Raw genomic sequence first — 18,203 nt, 5'->3', positions numbered from 1 at the left:
CCTTCTTTGCATTTTGTCAAATTTGCAGTGAGTGTTCTTAAAACGTACAACAATATGTGCTGGGTCACCATCAGAGACTGCTATAACATTAAATATATGGCAGAATGCAGGTAAAACAGAGCAGGAGACATAGAATTCTCCCGCCCAGGGAGTTCAGTCACAAATGTTATTAACACTTTTTTTTTTTTTTTTAATGAGCGTTATCAGCATGGAAGTTTGTCCTCTGGAACGATAGTCAAAGTATGAAGAGGCATATGAATCTTTAGCACATCTGGCACGCAAATATCTTGCGACACCAGCTACAACAGTGCCATGGAAATGCCTGGTCTCATTTTCAGGTGACATTGTAATTAAGTGGGCAGCATTATCTCCCATAAATATAAACAAACTTGTTTCTCTTCGCGATTGGCTGAACAAGAAGTAGGACTGAGTGGACTTGTAGGCTCTAAAGTTTTACATTGTTTTGTTTTTGAGTGCAGTTATGTAACACAAAACTACATTTGTAAGTTGCATTTTCATGATCAAGAGATTGCACTAAAGTACCTATATGGGGTGAATTAAAAAATACTTTCTTTTATCATTTTTACAGTGCAAATATTTGTAATAAAAAATGAGTGAGCACTGTACACTTTGTTTTCTATGTTGTAATTGAAAGATATATTTGAAATTGTAGAAAACCTCCAAAAATATGTAATAAATTTCAATTGGTATTGTTTTCCAGTGCAATTAATCGTGATTAATTTTTTGAGTTGAGTTAACTGCGATTAATCGACAGCCCCACTAGAAAGCAATTCTTTAATCGCTGACTCCGTTTAAAAAAACCTAATTTTCCTTTTATCCTTAAAATTCTTTCAGGAGGAAATCAATACTCTATTTTAGTAGCACAAACACCCTGTGATCCTGATTACTGTTATCTACCTGTAGCATAAAGTAAGGTGTTGTGTTTTTTTTTTTTTAATCTTATACTTAATTTTTCATCCATTGCTCCAGTCAGAACTAATTCATACACTGGTACTTCAAAAGGCTTAAGATCAGTTTGAGTAAACTAACTCATGAAAATTTATCTGCTTTTGAAATCATTTGTATATGAACAAAAGATAAATGTTCCTCAGTATATTTGTTTTAATAAATCTATGTAATAAATTACTAGCTGTTGATAGTTCCTTTGAGGATTAAAGAGATCATTTGTGGTTGCCCAAAAAATTGATGAACACACAAATCAATCTGGAGAAAGCATTTAAGGCTTGTATTGTACCAATGTGTTTCTCTGACTTTTAATGAGCAACTTGGGTCACATAATAATCTTTATTTGGAAGATGATTCAAGATAATATTTTAAAAATAATTTGGTTGTTGCAATTTAGTGAGTACCCTCCTTCCTCCCTTAAATGGATCAAATAGCTGATCCTTTTTCATTCACTTATGAAGCACTTGACACTATTAGCTAAATGCTTAGCCCAAAAACAGAACAAAGATTCCAGGACTTACTGGTAATTACATTAGATCTCAAACTACTCAAATGTTGCTGAGTTTGGAAGATCTATTGATTAGAGCTAAAGAGCTGATTGCTGGAATCTCAAACTCTGGAGAACAAGCCTCTCCCATCTTCCAAGCTTTCTTTCACTGCTAGATAATTCCTGGTGAAACTTCTGCTTCATGGTGAGCCTGAAAATGTCTAAAGCCTCACCAAGTAAAGCAAAAGAATAATGAAAATCATGGTTCAACAGTAATGTATGGCGTGGGATATGAGCACTCATGATTTACCCTCTTCCCCCACAAAAGACAATTTGGAAGGTATGTTGGTAAGGGGGGGGCGGGAGGTTGTAATGTGCATTTAGAGGGACAAAGACAGAGCAAACAGAGACTGAGTTTCAAAAAAATTTTTCTCAGGGTGCCCTACACTTATAAGGGAGCCCTAAATATTCCAATTTTTCAACTTAATTCCCTTAACATCACTGTCCTTCCAGCTGAGGAGGGCTGGCATGGAATTGTTAGATTGTCCTGAAGTGGCCAAAGGGCTCATTGATGAACAATGCTAGACACACCAGTCCCTCCCAGCCCAAGGAAGAAAAGACTAGTCTCCTGCATAGGTCAGACTGGGGGACCGTGCAGTGTATCTCTTTCCAGCATGAATGTGACAAGGTGTTTCTGCAGTGATATTGGCTATTTCTGGTGGCTTTTTTTTTTGTTAATGTTAATATGTGTAGGGCTTAACTCCTGTGTGTTTTGTAAAGGGCTTTGAGATCCTCTTGTGTGGCGCTATCAAAATGTAAAATCATAGAAATGATGCCTAGAGATTAGATGGATTTGAATAGCTATCCTCTAATGATGTCTAGACAACCCTTAATGCAGAATACATACGGTATTTTCAGGAAAGGAAGGCTGATAACCCTCAATGTACACTTAGCTTTTAAACATATTGAGTGGCAATATAGAAAGTCCTAGAGAAATAAATGGATTTGGCCTTTAAACCAAGGCTTGTAAATGCTATGTGGCTATTATGTGAACCCGAGCAGGTGTCTGCCAATGAGGCTGAAAACCACTGCTCCATGCTATTTAAACTTTACAGAATGAGGCAAGTATTGGTTGTCCTCATTTTGTGACGTTTTACCAATTAATCAGTGTTAGGAGAACTGTAAGCAGAACTATGTGGAAATTTCTCACTGCAGGCAAAGCTGTAAAAGGAGAAGGAAAAAAAAAAGCAAGATGTGTTTTCCTCTCACGCTTCAAATATTTTTACAGAAATGCAAGGTATGTTTTCTAGGCAGAGCACTCTTTTTCTTCCTGTGAAAAATCTGTCTGGGTGGATGAAAGCCCAAATTCTGACACACAGTGCATTTCTCACAGGAGGCAAATGTGTTGTATTTTTACATAAATGTAGCTTTTTAAGGAAGTATATGTATATAATGCTCTTAATCTGGAACAAAGCTGCAAGGATTTCACAGTGCAAAGTCACTATGGCTTTGTGGTGGCTGACCATCTAAGATACATAAGCATTAATACCATACTATATTTCAATACAGGCATGCTTGAGAATCAGGGCAATACTATACATTTAATCAATGTAAACTATATGCCACCCAGAACCAGTATCTAAGCACTGTGCAAAAATTCCAGTACAAAATAGCCAAGAAGCCCAGCTACACAGACAAGTGCTACAAACTTGGCACAAGGGCCAAACATCAGGCAAAACAATCTATTAGTCAAAGGTATAAATACTCCACTGGTTTAAAGAATGAGAAAGGGGGCATTGCAGAGTAGAAACAGAAGCAAGGGTCCCCCAAAATGGCTTGCAATGGGCTATCTGATCTAAATGGCTATTTTAGGAAGGTAGTAGAGAGCAGATATATTGCATCATGCAAACCCCCCTAGAGAATCGTCTAGCTGTTCTTTGTCCCCCTCTTCTATTGGGTGGTCATCTCTTAGCTGTTTGTTAGCTAAGTCTGATGGTGCTTTGGCAGTGGGAGACATAAGAATTTCATTACTAGTTCTTGTCTGGTATCTGTTCAGGCAAACACACTTTAAGTTGCCATGATAATGACTATGGTCTGAGATGCTCTGTTTCAGACATGCAGTCGGGGGACCTGCCCAAGTGCTCAGCACCACAGAAGATTGGGCCACCTCATTTCCAGACATCCCGTCTATACAGTTCCATACAGACTGCTGCACAAAAGCATCCTGTTGATGAGGATCCAGTTGGTATCTGGATAAACCATATTTTCAACCGTCTCCCAGTGGGATGGATTGCGTTCTCCTTCAGAGAGAAGCCAGATGACTTTGACAGGCTTTGGTCCATTTGTAGTAAAAGGGAAATGCATCGCATTTACTTGACGGTGCTGACTGGGGTGAAGGAACCTGATAAGTATTTGAGAATAAATGATCCCTGTGACTCTGCAGGTGTGTAACACATCAGATTGTAAATATTCTGTCTTGCATGTTAAGAAAGATCTGGTGAAAGACTGTATGAGCTAATGGTTAGAGTAGAGGGCTGAGTCAAGAAGGGTCCTGGGTTTGTGTAGACTTGTGATCTTTTTTTCTTTCAACAGCTACATTCCTAACCTTTTGGTCTGTTTCCCATCTGTTAAATCTGTACGTTTAAAGCCATGCTGTACTAAATAGCAATGTTCCTAGCCACACAATCTCCAAAAGGAAATCTCGGGCTAGTCAGGATACCCAAAACCACCATCTCTCCCCCACAAAACCAAACCACAAACCCAGCTCCATGGCGCAATGTCAGAAAGAGTAATAAAGGAGTGAGGGCCAAGCTTTTGGAAAGGCAAGTGTTTTTGTGTTTTTTTTTTGTTTGTTTGTTTTTTTTTAAAGGAAGCATGTAATGCTGCCACAACTGCAGTAATTTACAGTAATGACAACTACCTGTCTTACTGGGTCACTTTCTAAAGTGTTTGGAGATTTACTGATGAAAAGCACTATGTAAAAGCACCTGGCTGTGTGCAGTGTCACACTGTGCAAGGTAGGCATGCAGGTCTGCAGTCACAAATACATAGTGTGAAATGAGCTTTGATGCCATAGATTTGTATTGGATGCCTGTGCTTATGTATAAGGACCAGAAAAAAAACTTCAGCTCAATCTCTGAAATCTTCCACTGTGACTGATTTAAAATGTGGCATGAGTTTAAAAGGAAAGCTATGGGTACAACTCCCTGGAGCAACATCATTTTTCCATGTTAGCCCTTTAGGTAATGACAACATGGGCATGGGAGAAGGCAGCCTTGGGAGTGAAAGAACAGGGTTAGGAGACAGAGGATCTGGATTCTATTACCAGCTCTGCCACAAATTTCCTGTGTAACCTTGGACCAGTACTTTCATCTCTGTCTGCCTCCATTTTCCCAGCTATAAGATGGGATGCTGCTGCTATTAATCTAGTCACACAGAGACTGTTTTGATTAATGTGCGATTTCTCACCCTCCCCAAAAAATTGATGAACAGTGTTAAAGTGCAAGATCACATTACTATGCCAAAAAGAATAGAAGCCAAATTCTCTCTCTCTCATTCATATATAATATAAAGTGATTATACTATAGCAATGGTTTTCAGCCTGTGGTATGTGGACTCTTGAAGGTCTGCAGGATATACCTAAGATTCCCAAAGGGAAGTTGAAAACCACTGTACTATAGCATTGCAAAGGCTAATCTGGTGGCATTGTACTACTATTCTAGGACGTGCTGCTGCCTTTCAGAGGACACTGACTATGTCTTGTATCTAGTCAACTGATGGAGAGCAATCAAGAATTTCCTATGAAAACTGCCTAAGCAATAAAACATTGCTTTGTGCCACCAGAGCAAGGGCTAAGATCTGGCCCTCAGTCAATTCTTTGATTGCTTTCTGTAGGGACAGATTCAGCACCTTGCAGATTCCCCAGGCATTAAGGAATCTACGATTGGCATTGAGCCACCATATTGACTTATGCACCACTCCCCCTTCCTGCCCCTGGTGTGTGGGGCATAGCTTGGGAGAAAGGAGGAATGGCTGGGACATCTCTCCAAGATCCTTGGCTGCTAAAACAGCCTGGGGTGTGTGTGTGTGTGTGGCAAGTTGGAGTGAAGACAAGCAGCCTCAAACTGCTCTAATAGCTGCCAGCCCATTCCCTGGCATTTGTGCTGGGTGGGATGGGCACAAAGAAGGGTTAACACCACTCCGCTCTGCACCAATGGCAACAGGGCCTGGACTCTTGTCCACACTTGCAAGTTGTTTTCTTGCTGCTGAGGTACTCTGTGAACATGTACAGATATTCCATCATCTCATATGAGGATTATGCTGTAAGCACCTTGATTCTATATAAAATGTGCAGTTAGAACTACTGTTTAAGACTACTGAAAGGAGCTTTGATTCCAGACCTGTTTCAGACTGTCAGATTTTTTCTTTGTTACTTCAGCAGACTATTGAAAATGTGGTGCTTGATTAAAAAGATTAATTGTGTAATTACATTCTGTCTTCAAGTAGATTAGTAGCTTGTCAATGCACCATTGGGAATCAAAACTGTCAGAACACTGTTCATGTTCAGTTTGTAAAAAGGTTTGTTTTGGCACAACATCTAACAGTTCTAAACAGAGCATAGACAATAGCTGATTGATAGTGCATCATCTTGGCTAATAGTCTTTCACGTAAATAATGCACAGGGAGCAAAGGGCTCTCCACCTGAATGAGCATTGACATGTCTTATGTACAAAAAGCCCTTTACTTCTGGGGGAAAACCCCACTGATTGTCTGTCTAGATAAGGTCCAGCCCAAACTGTGAGTTTCACTTTAGTTGCCTTATTAGTCTGGTTTCCTTTGTGTTAGGATCATAGAATTAGAATAAAAAATTCAGTTTGGAGAAAAGTGTAAATTTTTAACAGCACAAGTAATTAACAATTGGAACAACTTTCCAAAGATTGGGAGAGAAAATCTGCCACTGGCAACTTTTAAATCAAGATTGGATCTTTTTTTCTAAGATTTGCTCTAGTTCAAACAGGAATTAATTCAGGAATGTCCCATGGCCTGTGTTATACCAGAGGTCAGACCAGATGACTGCAGTAGTCCCTTCTGGCCTTAGAATCTATGAATATAAAACCAATGGACTGAGTGACAAAGAAGTTCTTCAAATGTATCCAATCAATAGCTATCCCAGCTAGACTCCTGTAAGCCTTTCACTATGAATTATTTTTGTATTACAGTTTAAAAATAGGATTGGGTCATTTTACAAAATGTGTGGGTTTTTTTAAGTCTGTTAAAATGTCTTTTGCCTTAGTTTTAATTAATTTGATGCACTAATACGGGGCCTCCAGAACCTAATGATCTGCCTAAAGGAAAACCCAGAAGTCCTTGAGTAACCAACTGTACCAATTTAAAAGGCAACAATTCAAAAAAAAAAAAAAAAAAAAAAAGGGGGGGGGGGGGGGGGGTTTCTGGCTATAGCCCAGTCCCTACAGGGTAAGCATGTACAGTATTGTGCATTTAAAAGCTGGCGGTCTTACATTTCCCTTTCCCTGCCCCTTCATCAGTGATAAAACTTCATAAACCCTTTTGAAAAATCTTTAAATTACACAGGCTACAGTTCTGGGACAAGCACTAGCTTGATACCATTTATATGTCACTCTCACTCTTTCATGATTATCAGCTTTGGTCTTCCCTTGCATTATAACCTTCTTTATGCTAATTTCTAAAATGTGGTGTCTTTATCAAAAAATAAGGATTAGGGTAATGTTGAGCGTTAATTGACCAGATACATGAATCACTAGGGTCTTCTCCCTATCCCCATCAATATCATTGTTTGATTATTAGTTGTAATTGTTTGAGGATGGAATCCTTCCAAAGTATGTTTGGACATTATAGATGGTAAAGAAACTCTGATCAGTTTCCTTCTGTAAATCCCTTCCCCCATATCTAATTTAAAAACAAACAAACAAACAAAAAAACAGACATGACAGGCTATAAAAACCCAGAAATAAAACTTGGTCATCTCTTACTTGAAACTTTCCAACTCCTCCTGAGTATTTCATGCTTATTTGCATTACATTTTCCACTGACATCCAATGAGCCCCAATCCCATATTTTTCTACCAACAAATTGATCTTTAATAACACATTAAGTTAGCCTAGCTTGAATGAGAGAGCACACTGAGGCATAACACTCCAGCTACACAGAGCAGTCTTAGCAGCTGATGAGTTGTGCTGACTTGAGCTATAGCCTATATCAGTGGTTCTCAACCAGGGGTCTGGGCTTCAGGGGGTCCACCAAGCATGGCCGGTGTTAGACTTGCTATGGCCCAGGGCAGAAAGCCAAAGCCCTGCAGCGCAGGACTGCAGCCAGGGGCCCTGTGCCCCACCACCCAGGACTGAAGCCAAAGCCTAAGCAACTTAGCTTTGTGGTCTCCCCGTGGTGTGGGGCCTTGGGCAACTGCCCTGCTTGCTATCGCTTAACGCTGGCCCTGCCTTTTATATGCAGAAAAACAGTTGTGGCACAGCTCGGCCGTGGAGTTTTGATAGTATGTTGGGAAAGGCCTCGGAAAGCCAAAGGTTGAGAACCCCTGGCCTATATCATCTGACAGGCCAGCCAATTGGAATTAAAAACACCAATACGCTTCAGTTAAAGGTTTTGGGGTGTGAATGAGATTTGAGCTAGAGCAATACTCGCGTTAACTCTGCAGTATAGACAAACCTTTAAAATATTCAAGCAAAATTAGGTTCTTTACTCTGGGTCGTGAATAGATGAGTCACTTTTAGGGTCAGGTGGAAACAAATCAGGCACGGATGTGGGTACAGAGTTTAATCTCTTTTAATAGCAGAGCCCCCGGGAGCTTGCAGCGCACAGCATGTGAAGCAGACTGACCTCCAGCAATGTTATCATACGGTGCCTGTAGAGGATACATCATTTCAGGTCAGATTTTCAGTCCTGGCCTTCATTTTTCCTCCGACAACTGTCTGTACGTGCAAAATTCACTATTCAGATGTTCTACAGTTACAAAACTCATTTGTGTACCCGGAGCAGGTAGTTGGGTAACCAGGGCCGTCCCTAGTTATTTTGGTGCCTATAGAAAGACTTGTATGTGACTATTGCTGAAGGAAAAACTGAGGCTAGGTCTACACTACCTGCCTGAATCGGCAGGTAGAAATCGATCTCTCTGATCGAATTATCGCGACTCGTCGGGACACGACAATCGATCCCCGAATCAACGTGCTTACTACACCAGCGGAGGTGGGAGTAAGCGCCGTCGACGGGGAGCCGTGGAGGTCAATTTTTGCCACTGTCCTCGCAGCGGGGTAAGTCGGCTCCGATACGTCGAATTCAGCTACGCTATTCGCGTAGCTGAATTTGCGTATCTTAAATCGACTCCCACCCCCACCCCGTAGTGAAGACCTGCCCTGAGTGCGGCTAGCATGTCAGAAATTGCTCAATAACATAGGTCAGTTTGTTGATGCACACTAATTGTCATCTTGCCAGGGTCAGTAATCCCTGTGGTGATATGCAGAGTAGGTGGGTGATCGCTATAGCTGTTAATGCATAAATGATACAGGTGCATCATCCATCTTAACAGTCATGAGTCTTTTTAATGGTAACTTCCTTAATGGGAAAGAGGGGAGTACTGAGAATCTGGAAAAATAACTAAATGGGCTAGAAGGGCTGGCTTCAGAGGAAAGTAATGGGCTTAATTTGCAGCAAAAGAGATTCATGTTAGCTATTAAGAATTTTTCTAACAATAAGGATTGTTAAGCCCTAAAATAGGCTTCCGAGGGACAGTGTGGAATTACCATCACTGGAGGTTTTTAAGAACAGGTTTGTCAAACACCTGTCATGGATGGTCTAGGTTTACTTGGTCCTGCCTCAGTTCAGGGGGCTGGACTTGACTTCTTGAGGTCCCTTCCAGCCCTACATTTCTATGAAAGTTTTAAGGGTCATATTCGTCATTGTGACCATACCAAATGCATGTCCATTTAGATGTGAAATGAAACTAATTTGCACTTTCAGCTTAGCTAGTTGGATGTCTGGTTTGAAACTTTCCTACTTGAGCATTCAATATTTCCATTGTTCTTATTTAACATAAAGTAGACTTCTTTAAGAAGAAACGTTAATAATTTCAGGTGTGACAGCGTTGGGCAACAGCAGTTGTACCAGCACTCTGATTACTGGATCACCAAGTAAATATCCCCAGAACAAACCTGAGGAGAAAAGCTGTGCCCAGTTGATCTATTGGGTTGAGGAGAGCCCAAAATGCAAATTGGCCCAGAAAGTAGAAAAGGCACAGGAAGGAAGTGCTCAGGAGGCAAGGAGAGACTGGTAGGCTTTTGGGAGTCAGCGCCAGGAGTGACCTCCCACGGAGAAAGATACCATCTGTCTCCCCTCCTCCTTGGCTGATTGAGCAAAGGAGTGTGAGCTAAGGAGAGTATGCATATACAGAGCTGCACAAGTTTGTAAGGATGGTGGGAAGAACACTAAATAAATTGCACATGATGTTTGACCAGAAGGTGGTTTTGGAGCAGTTTGTGGCTAGAAAAGAGACCGGAGCGGGACAATGCCCTGTCACAAGGTGGCAATTGGTTTGGCTTTCAGGATTATTTTTATATGTTACAAAACAATAGCTAATTGTTAGAGATTTCCATCACTTTTTTTTTAAATATACAAATGTATAAACTGGAATCTGAGACCTCAAGTTTCAGATGTAGCAAGTATGAGGACAAACTCTAGAAAATGAGATGTAAATAGAACTGCTGACAAGTTTAACTAGGCTGTCTCAAATGTTGATATGGGAATTTACAAGCTGTGAGGTTTAAGCTTTGATTTATGGTCAGAGGTCAAACTTTTATTTTAACCAAGCAAAGGTGAATGGACACACAGTCCTTTCAAATTAGGCTAATAAGCAGAATGTGATTATATATTGTACTTCTGTGTTATGTACCAGTTTCAGGAAATCAGTACAGTTTAGGGGGAATGTCCTATTGTTTAGTGTTTATGTTCAATTGTGAAAATTGAAGTTCAAGTTCATAAAGACTAACAGCAGCTTTGTGAATGCTATCATATAAATGGTGTCCCTATTTCTGAGAAGCAGAATTATCTGGAGTTTGTCTATTGTGTGATTTATCAGTTGCTCTTTTGTAACTTTTAATGTCAGGAGACTTTTCCAGTTGCTCCTAAGGAATCCTTGATGCCTAAAGCACGGTCAGTTGCTCCATGGGAAATATACATCAAAATCCTTGTTGTGCTATTTTTGTTAATTGAGATCAGCACAGGCTTGGATATCCTCTAGTCGTCATGTTGTTCTGTGGCCCATTATTGGAGTGCCACAATAAATAGTAAATGTCAAGGGCCTAATTCAGAAGTGATGTAAATGGTGGCATAAATTACTGTAGACATTAATAAATCAGTGTAAATATGTATAACTTGTATATTGAGTGCAGGAAGTGGATGTAGCAATAATAGGGAGAATGTAAGGTAATGTTAAGCTGAGGGGATCTACTAGTTTCTTGTTTTTTTGCTTATGTTACTACACCTCCTTCTACCCTTCTTACCAACATGCAGCTATGCTGTCAATTAAGTGACCTCTGAATTTGGCCCCACGTGTCCAAACATGAATATGATTAGATTACACCACCAAACTGCCAGGAGAAAGTGCAGCCAAAGAAGGAAGAAATGCTAATCCCTGAGCAAATAAGCAAACGTGACTTTAACCATACAGTTTTAATTTCCCTGAATATCCCATTGTTACCGAATTACAATCTTGCCTACAGTGCCAATGTAATTTGCTTCTCTGCAGTTAATTGTGAGCAGCATTGGGCATTCACGCTTTGCTGATGCTTGCTTGCTTAAATTACAAATTGATGTCCATGTATACATAAGAGTATCTGTAAACCTGAGGCAATTTTCCTTGGTGCAAGGTGGAAATCTGCTGGGAAAATTCACCTACAAATGTATCAAAAATATTAGCAAAGCAATAGTGCACTTCCAACATCCTGAGGCCACATTCTGAGGTATGATGGCTAGCATTATTCCAGAACAATTCCCTTTTTAAACTGTTTTAATTTGCATAACCTAATAGCAGGCATAGTTGCTTCCTTTTCCGCACCTCCAAAGCTACCCATATTAACTTTCTGTACGCTATGTTGTTTGAAGTTTCATTAGCTTTGTTGGGTGGTAGTGGGGAATACGGAAGTCAGTCACAAAGCAACAACAAAAAATTATGGTTCAATAAACTGTCTACAAATATAGAGATAGCATCATGTGGTAACTTAGATCAAAGGCAATGCTATGAGTTACTCATCTACCCATGCATCTTCTGAGTGGGGGGAACCTTTCAAAGAATTCTTTAAGCTAGGTTGGCTGTGGGAACTTGGAGACTTAAGATTACTTCTTCGTAAGCCTTGCCATATCTCTGTCAATCTTCAATTTTAGCAAGGTGTTGACACAACAAAAACTTCCCCTTTAGCTGCCAAATCTGCTTGTTTAAATGGCTTTGCTACTGCCAGAATATGAACAGATTCTGCAGCAGCTTCCTGGAGAGTAAGCCAAGGCTTCAAAGTGTACTCGGAGGCCCCAGCTTCATTGGAAGGTGTATTACAAAGCTGGGCTTGGTATCTCATTCAGCACACAGTGGCCAATAGAGCCTTGTTAGAGTGATTTAGGGCAAAGGTAAGTATTTCCATCTATTGTACAGAGTAGATAAAGATACACATAATGTATTTGTGGATGTGAAGGAAAGTTTTTTTCCCCCAGAATAAGATATGTAGTCAGACTGTCAGTGCAGGAAGATCTCATGCACAGATTTTTTTTTTTTTTTTTTTTTGGGGGGGGGGGGGGGGGAGGAGAGGAGGAAGCTTTTCCTCTATTTGGCTGTTGATTTTAACCCGTAACCAACATGCATTTGAAGTAAAATGAAGCCCCAATCCTGCCTTCTGATATATTCTGAGCCCAGAGCACTGGAGTGAAATAACAATGTGTACCCATAGGTCACGTAGCTTCCCTTTCTATCTACACAGAGAGGCTCATAGTTAAGTTGTTAAAGGTGGTAAATAGGGCAACCAGACTTTGGCTTATGCACCTGTGACAGATCCAGATATTTCAAACACAGAAATACCATAGTCTTGGAATCCACTCTTTCATTAATGCCATGTTTTTTGTAAATCTAGTAGGAAACTAGTAACCTCAAAGAGGTACAAGCAAACAAGAGTGAGCTATACCTGTTAACGGGAAAAGAGAAAGATGTGGTGATAATTTCCGATTCCATTGGAACTCAGTCTGGGATAAGGCCAGGAGGAAGAGAGAATCTGAATTTCTTTCAAGACTGGAACAACACATGAAAAGGGTCAATGCACTGCAGCTTTTTCAAATATACGAGGGGAGGAGTGGAAAATGTGCTATAGTTAACTCCAGCTGAAGAAGGAATTGCCTGGTCTGCAGGGCATGGCATAAGAACAAAGAAATTAACCATGTTGATGGACTTATTTTATGCAGACCACAAAATTCACTGAACTGTCTGTATCTAGCAATGTGCATCTCAGGACCAAAGAACAAAAGACAGCTTGTGTATTTTGTCTGTTTGAGGACAACAGAAGGTCAAACTCTGCCCTCGGTTGTACAGTTGCAAATCCAGTTACGCCAATCCCCTTGATTTTTAACTCAGGACAGAAGCTTGCCCCAGTAAATTAAGTCGGAATTGTACCTGTATATCCGAGGGCAGAATTTAACCCTTCATGGTAAATATACTATGGAATAAGGAAAGGTATAAGGAAAGCTAGAGGAAAAAGTCTTACAGTTAGGTCAAGTGTCTTCACGCTGAACTGGTGGCCACCCAATTAAGTGTAATCTGAAAGCATAACATCAACACATGGCATAGAATCCTGACTCCATTGAAATCAATGGAAGTTTTTCTCTTGATTGGAGCTGTATGGAGGACAAATTTTACACAAGATTTCAGAATTAGCTTTTTCTGATTTGGAATGAAACCCCAAAAAAATTCTTCAGGAAAGAAAATCACCCCCTGAAATTTTGATTCGTTTTGACTTTTTTAATAGATCATACAATTTTGAATTGTAACAATCTTGAAAGGCTTAAAATGAGACATTGATAGTACTAATAACACTGGAAATTTAGGATGCCACACAACATCTTTGCCCACTATGACCTGTATTCTGCAAATGTTGCATTGCCTTGCAAATAGGGCCACCCATGTCAACAGAGATACTTGTGAATAAGGACTACTCCTATCTGTAAGGGTCTGCAAGCTCAAATTCTATACTAGATTCTATACCACCTCTGGCTTCCCAACTGGCTCAAGCCACAATCGGCATAATTTCTGCAGATGAAAATGGCTCCTAGTTGCTTAAGTTCTCAATATACTCTGACCTTAATGGGAATCTCTCCATTGCCTTCAGTGGACTTTGGAACAAGCCCTATGGTCGCACAATGCTGAGAATAAACTCCTTTATAGCAGCAATTAGTAAGAAACTTCTTAACCACAGGACTGTGCTTATTAATCTGTTGCTGTTCTCCGGACTTTTTTTTTTACTCTTTAAAAAGCTTGCTACACAAATTTCAGCATTGAATCCATGATTTGAAGCCAGGTGCTCTTTGCAAATGAGAGTCTGCTTCTTCCCAAAATCTATAGACACTGTCATACCCTGGGACTGATGCAGCTACAACTACACTAGATTAATGACTGTCACTGGGTACTAGAGAGACAAAGTGGGTGAGGTAATCTTCATTTTATTTAATATCACCAACAGAAGTTGGTCCAATAAAAGAACTACCTCACCCTCCTTGTCTCTCTCATCATTAATGCTGTAATATGTATGATCAGGGGTCGGCAACGTTTGGCAAGCGGCTCACCAGGGTAAGCGCCCTGGTGGGCCAGGCCAGTTTATTTACCTGCTGATGTGTCAGGTTCGGCCGATCGCGGCCCCCACTGCCCGCGGTTTGCGGTCCTGGGCCAACGGGGGCAGTGGGAAGCGGCGCAGGCGAGGGATGTGCTGGCCGTGGCTTCCCATTGGCCCGGGATGCGTCAGCAGGTAAATAAACTGGCCCGGGTGCTTACCCTGGCGAGCCGCGTGCTAAATGTTGCCAACCCCTGTGATAGAGGGCAAGTGGCCTGAGTAGATAACATAATGCAGAGGTAAGCCAAACAGCTGGTGATAATGTCTGGTCAGCACACTGAAGGAAAAACCTAAGTGGTTGGGGAAGGGAGGAGAGGAAAGAGTCCTTTTCAAAAGTAGCAAAAGAATCCTGTACCAAAATAGATTTTAGATAAGGACCAAATACCACCACTATCTGCTCTTTGTTGAGCAGGTCATTACAACTTTTGATCTGGTGAACTCAATAGCTGACTCCAATACTGATCCTGAAAACAGTATTAGCTGATGGCTCAAGAGAAGCCGAGAGGAAAATTCTATAGTTTCTTCTCACAGAAGACTCTTGCATTGCTAAAGGACTTGGAGGCAAAGCTGCAAAAGAGAGACTCTTTAAACTTTTGTAAATGTAGAGTGGGATGATCCCCATATTAAACAATTCACATTTCCAGCTTTCATAACTTTGAGTCTTGTGATAGTTGACTTTCTTAAAGCCCTAGCTTCTGGAGTCATGTTAGATAATTTGATTAAATTAAATTAAAAAAATAATAATTTTCTAGATTTCCTGGCTGTGGAGAAAAGCTTGAAAACCAATCCTACAGGTTCAAAAACCAGAAGGCAAAATAAAAAATGCAACAGCTTTTTAAAAATCATGAGATTAAGACAATCTGATTTGAGTTTGAATGCTTGGGGTTTGCAATTCTGTAACTTTTTCACTACGTGAGTTCAGCTCTCTTCCCAACCCAAAAATTATTAACCTGTTTGATTCCACACTATCCCTGTGGCAACTGTCACTTGGCAAACATGTACAAGTTAGTTGAAAAGGACTGCAATCAAAATGGGTTCCTCTCTCCAATATGCCTCTTATCTAGTAGTTTAGTTTCCTCTGCCCTGGTTGCTCCAGAGTATGTCATGGGGGAAGATCCTGACTCTGGTCCTGCTAGTATCATTTGACTCACTTCCAGTTGACAGCTAAGGTTCCTCTCCCCCAGGCTCCTTTTCTCTTGCAGTGCCCCTAGTGGAGGATGCAAGGCTTTTGCTGCCTCCTTCTTAACAGCTGCTTCTACAGGCACCCCAGAGCTTGTATACCTGGAGTCAAGAAGCAGACACCAGCTAATTCTTGAGTGCTCCACAGAGACCATTAAGGGGCATGGACCTCTGCACCCTGCTGACTTATGTTATTTCCCTCACATCCTTTTTCTTTTTGTTCTGGGGATGTAGAAACTGATAGATGTTTGCCCCTGCCAGGGCAGGATCCAGTGTAATGCTTCAAAATGAGCTGAGAAGTCAATCTCCTAATATACATAGTACCTGTCACGCGCTCTCAGCAGGGCTGCCCTCATACAGGGGCTAAAACTACACTAGTGAAAACCCAGAGCAATTTCACTGAAGTAGGTGTGGTGGATCCTGACTTATGCCAGGATGAAATTCACCTTTTGCAGAGGGGTAATGAAGCCTGAGGATCCTCAAAGCTGGGTGTAAGCAGGATTTCAGCACTGCACAGACCTTGTTGGGTTGTTGAACTCTGAGCAGAATTACTTGGCCCTATGACTAGAGTGCTTTTATCACAAGGATATTTTTGATATCTAATCTAGATAGATGTGAGTGACCGTAACGGGAGCGGGAGTGTGTGTGTGTGTGTGGGGGGGAATCTGTGGGACTGAATGGGAGCCAGGATTTGAAAGAAGAATGAAACGGCTGCAGAAACTGTGAGGAGCAAGGGAGAGAGATTGGTGGAATCAGCCTCCTTGTGATTCTTATAATATCTGAACCTGTGTTACTCAGCAGACAAATTCTCCCATAACCAGGCGATCAGCAGTGATGAAACCCATTCCTACAAACATATTTGGTTTGTACTCTCTCAGCCAAGCCTAGTTTTTATCAGCCCTGGACCGAAGCTCTGTGGCAAAATAGGAAAAGATTAGAATAATTAAGAGAAATCTATCTTTTGAAATAAAAGGGTTCTGCCTCTAGCCAGAGAAATGTGAGCATTTGCATTTTAGGTACTGTCCTTTTGTTCAGGGCAAAGGATGAGGAAACTGAGTGGTGGCTGGAGGTGGAGCTATAATACTCTTTCTTCGAATATTTCCCTCTTTCTAGTATTAATTCCACTGGCTTGCAGACTGGGCACCAAAAGGTTTTGAATCTTGGCAAAGCTGCATGGAGTGGATTTGAAATTTAAATATCTAATATAATATAATGCCAAGAGAGAATATCAATGTCCACTGTTTCAGTAGGCTCATGTTCGGTGCACAAGTTCTATCTTCTGGTTGAGTTCAAAGGGGATGGGGAAAAAATAATTGAAGATTCATTATTGAATATGCAGCACTTAGGGATTCCTCCAGATGTCACTGGAAAGATCAGGTACTTGGGGTGCACTATAGCACACTGATCCCCCAAATGTATTGAAATCCATGTTTTCACAGCTTTATTTACCCATGTTAACCTGACACTAAATTCCTGCCTTAAATATCTATAAACCTTTAGAGAACAGGGAACTAAGATTGAGGAAGTATAGGTTAGTTCTTCTGTAACCCTGAAGGTTAATTAAATTGCACTTGCATGACAATGAGGTAATTTGAAATAGCTCAGTGTACAGTATATACATTACATTATAGCCATGTTAATGCTTGAATTAGGAAGGAGGAGTAAATTTGTTTTTAAAAAACAAAACACTCCACAAACCAGCTCAGTCAGTTCCCTTCCTAAATGCTGCTGTCTTACCCCTTTAACCTCCTCAAACATAGTGCACTGCTCTTCATGCACTGTAGGTCTGGTGACTTTTTGTGTGTGTGTTGCAAGTCCAGCATTTCAGCTGTCTAAAAAGTATTGCCCATCAATGTGGGAGAGAGGAGCACATCTGTTGTGAACAGTAGCTAATGTGAAGTATCAAACAAGTACCTTTGATATTTAATTATATTTCTTCCTAAATGATACTTGAAGCACTAGCTCCATTATTTGAAGATGTTTTGCAAAATACACCGGAGGGCTCTGATTGAAACCACCCCTGGATCACAGCAGTCTAGAATAATGAAGGTTCCAAGTCATTTGCTTTCATAAATGAGAATAATTATACCTATTTAAGAGTATCTAGATAGTTCAATGATCCAGAAGCTTTGAATAACAGAATGGGGGGAATCTGTCACCTTCTTTTACTTTGTTGGAAAATGTGTGTTATGTTTTAGGGCATGTTATTGTCAAATATTTTTATCCTTGCAGGAATGAAGAATGACAGCTCTACTAAAAATGCTATGAAAAACTGTTAGAATATAGTCAAGTATGTCCCTTTACAATATGCTATTATATATTTTATTGCATTTTCTGTGCCATTGGCTTCCGTTGCAAATGGGACATGTCTCCTTTAAATTGCAGTTTGAAATTGAGTATATAGCTCCAACTGCTGTATGCTCTTTGATTTTTTTGTAGCAGAGGTTTTGGTTCAGGTATTTGGTTCACCAACCATAGGATGGTGCTGTCACATTTCATGTTGTATGTGAGCATCTATTTCAGTGCATCTGCAAATGAAACAAGTGGTAAAGGGATATAGCTATAGGAAAATACCCTTCAAAAAGTTATTGTGACTTGATTACCTTAAATGACAATGATTAGTGATTTAAATGATGCTGATCAATTACTCCAACTAACTTTCATAA

General features: G+C 40.5%; 1 protein-coding gene across 1 annotated transcript in view; it reads right to left on the bottom strand.

Moving 5' to 3' along the window:
* CTXND1 (cortexin domain containing 1) overlaps positions 1-12,768 on the bottom strand; it is a 30,573-nt gene extending 17,805 nt beyond the window's left edge. Inside the window, exon 1 of the mRNA XM_034782746.1 lies at positions 12,667-12,768. The gene's annotated coding sequence lies outside the window, so the exon portion shown is untranslated. The remainder of the gene's footprint in view (positions 1-12,666) is intronic.
* Between the last annotated feature and the right edge of the window lie 5,435 nt (positions 12,769-18,203).

This window comes from Trachemys scripta, chromosome 10 (genome assembly GCF_013100865.1).
Source record: "Trachemys scripta elegans isolate TJP31775 chromosome 10, CAS_Tse_1.0, whole genome shotgun sequence".
Lineage (NCBI taxonomy): Eukaryota > Metazoa > Chordata > Testudines > Emydidae > Trachemys > Trachemys scripta.
The sequence above is the reverse complement of the archived record's forward strand: the minus strand, read 5'-3'. Positions and strand labels throughout refer to the sequence as shown.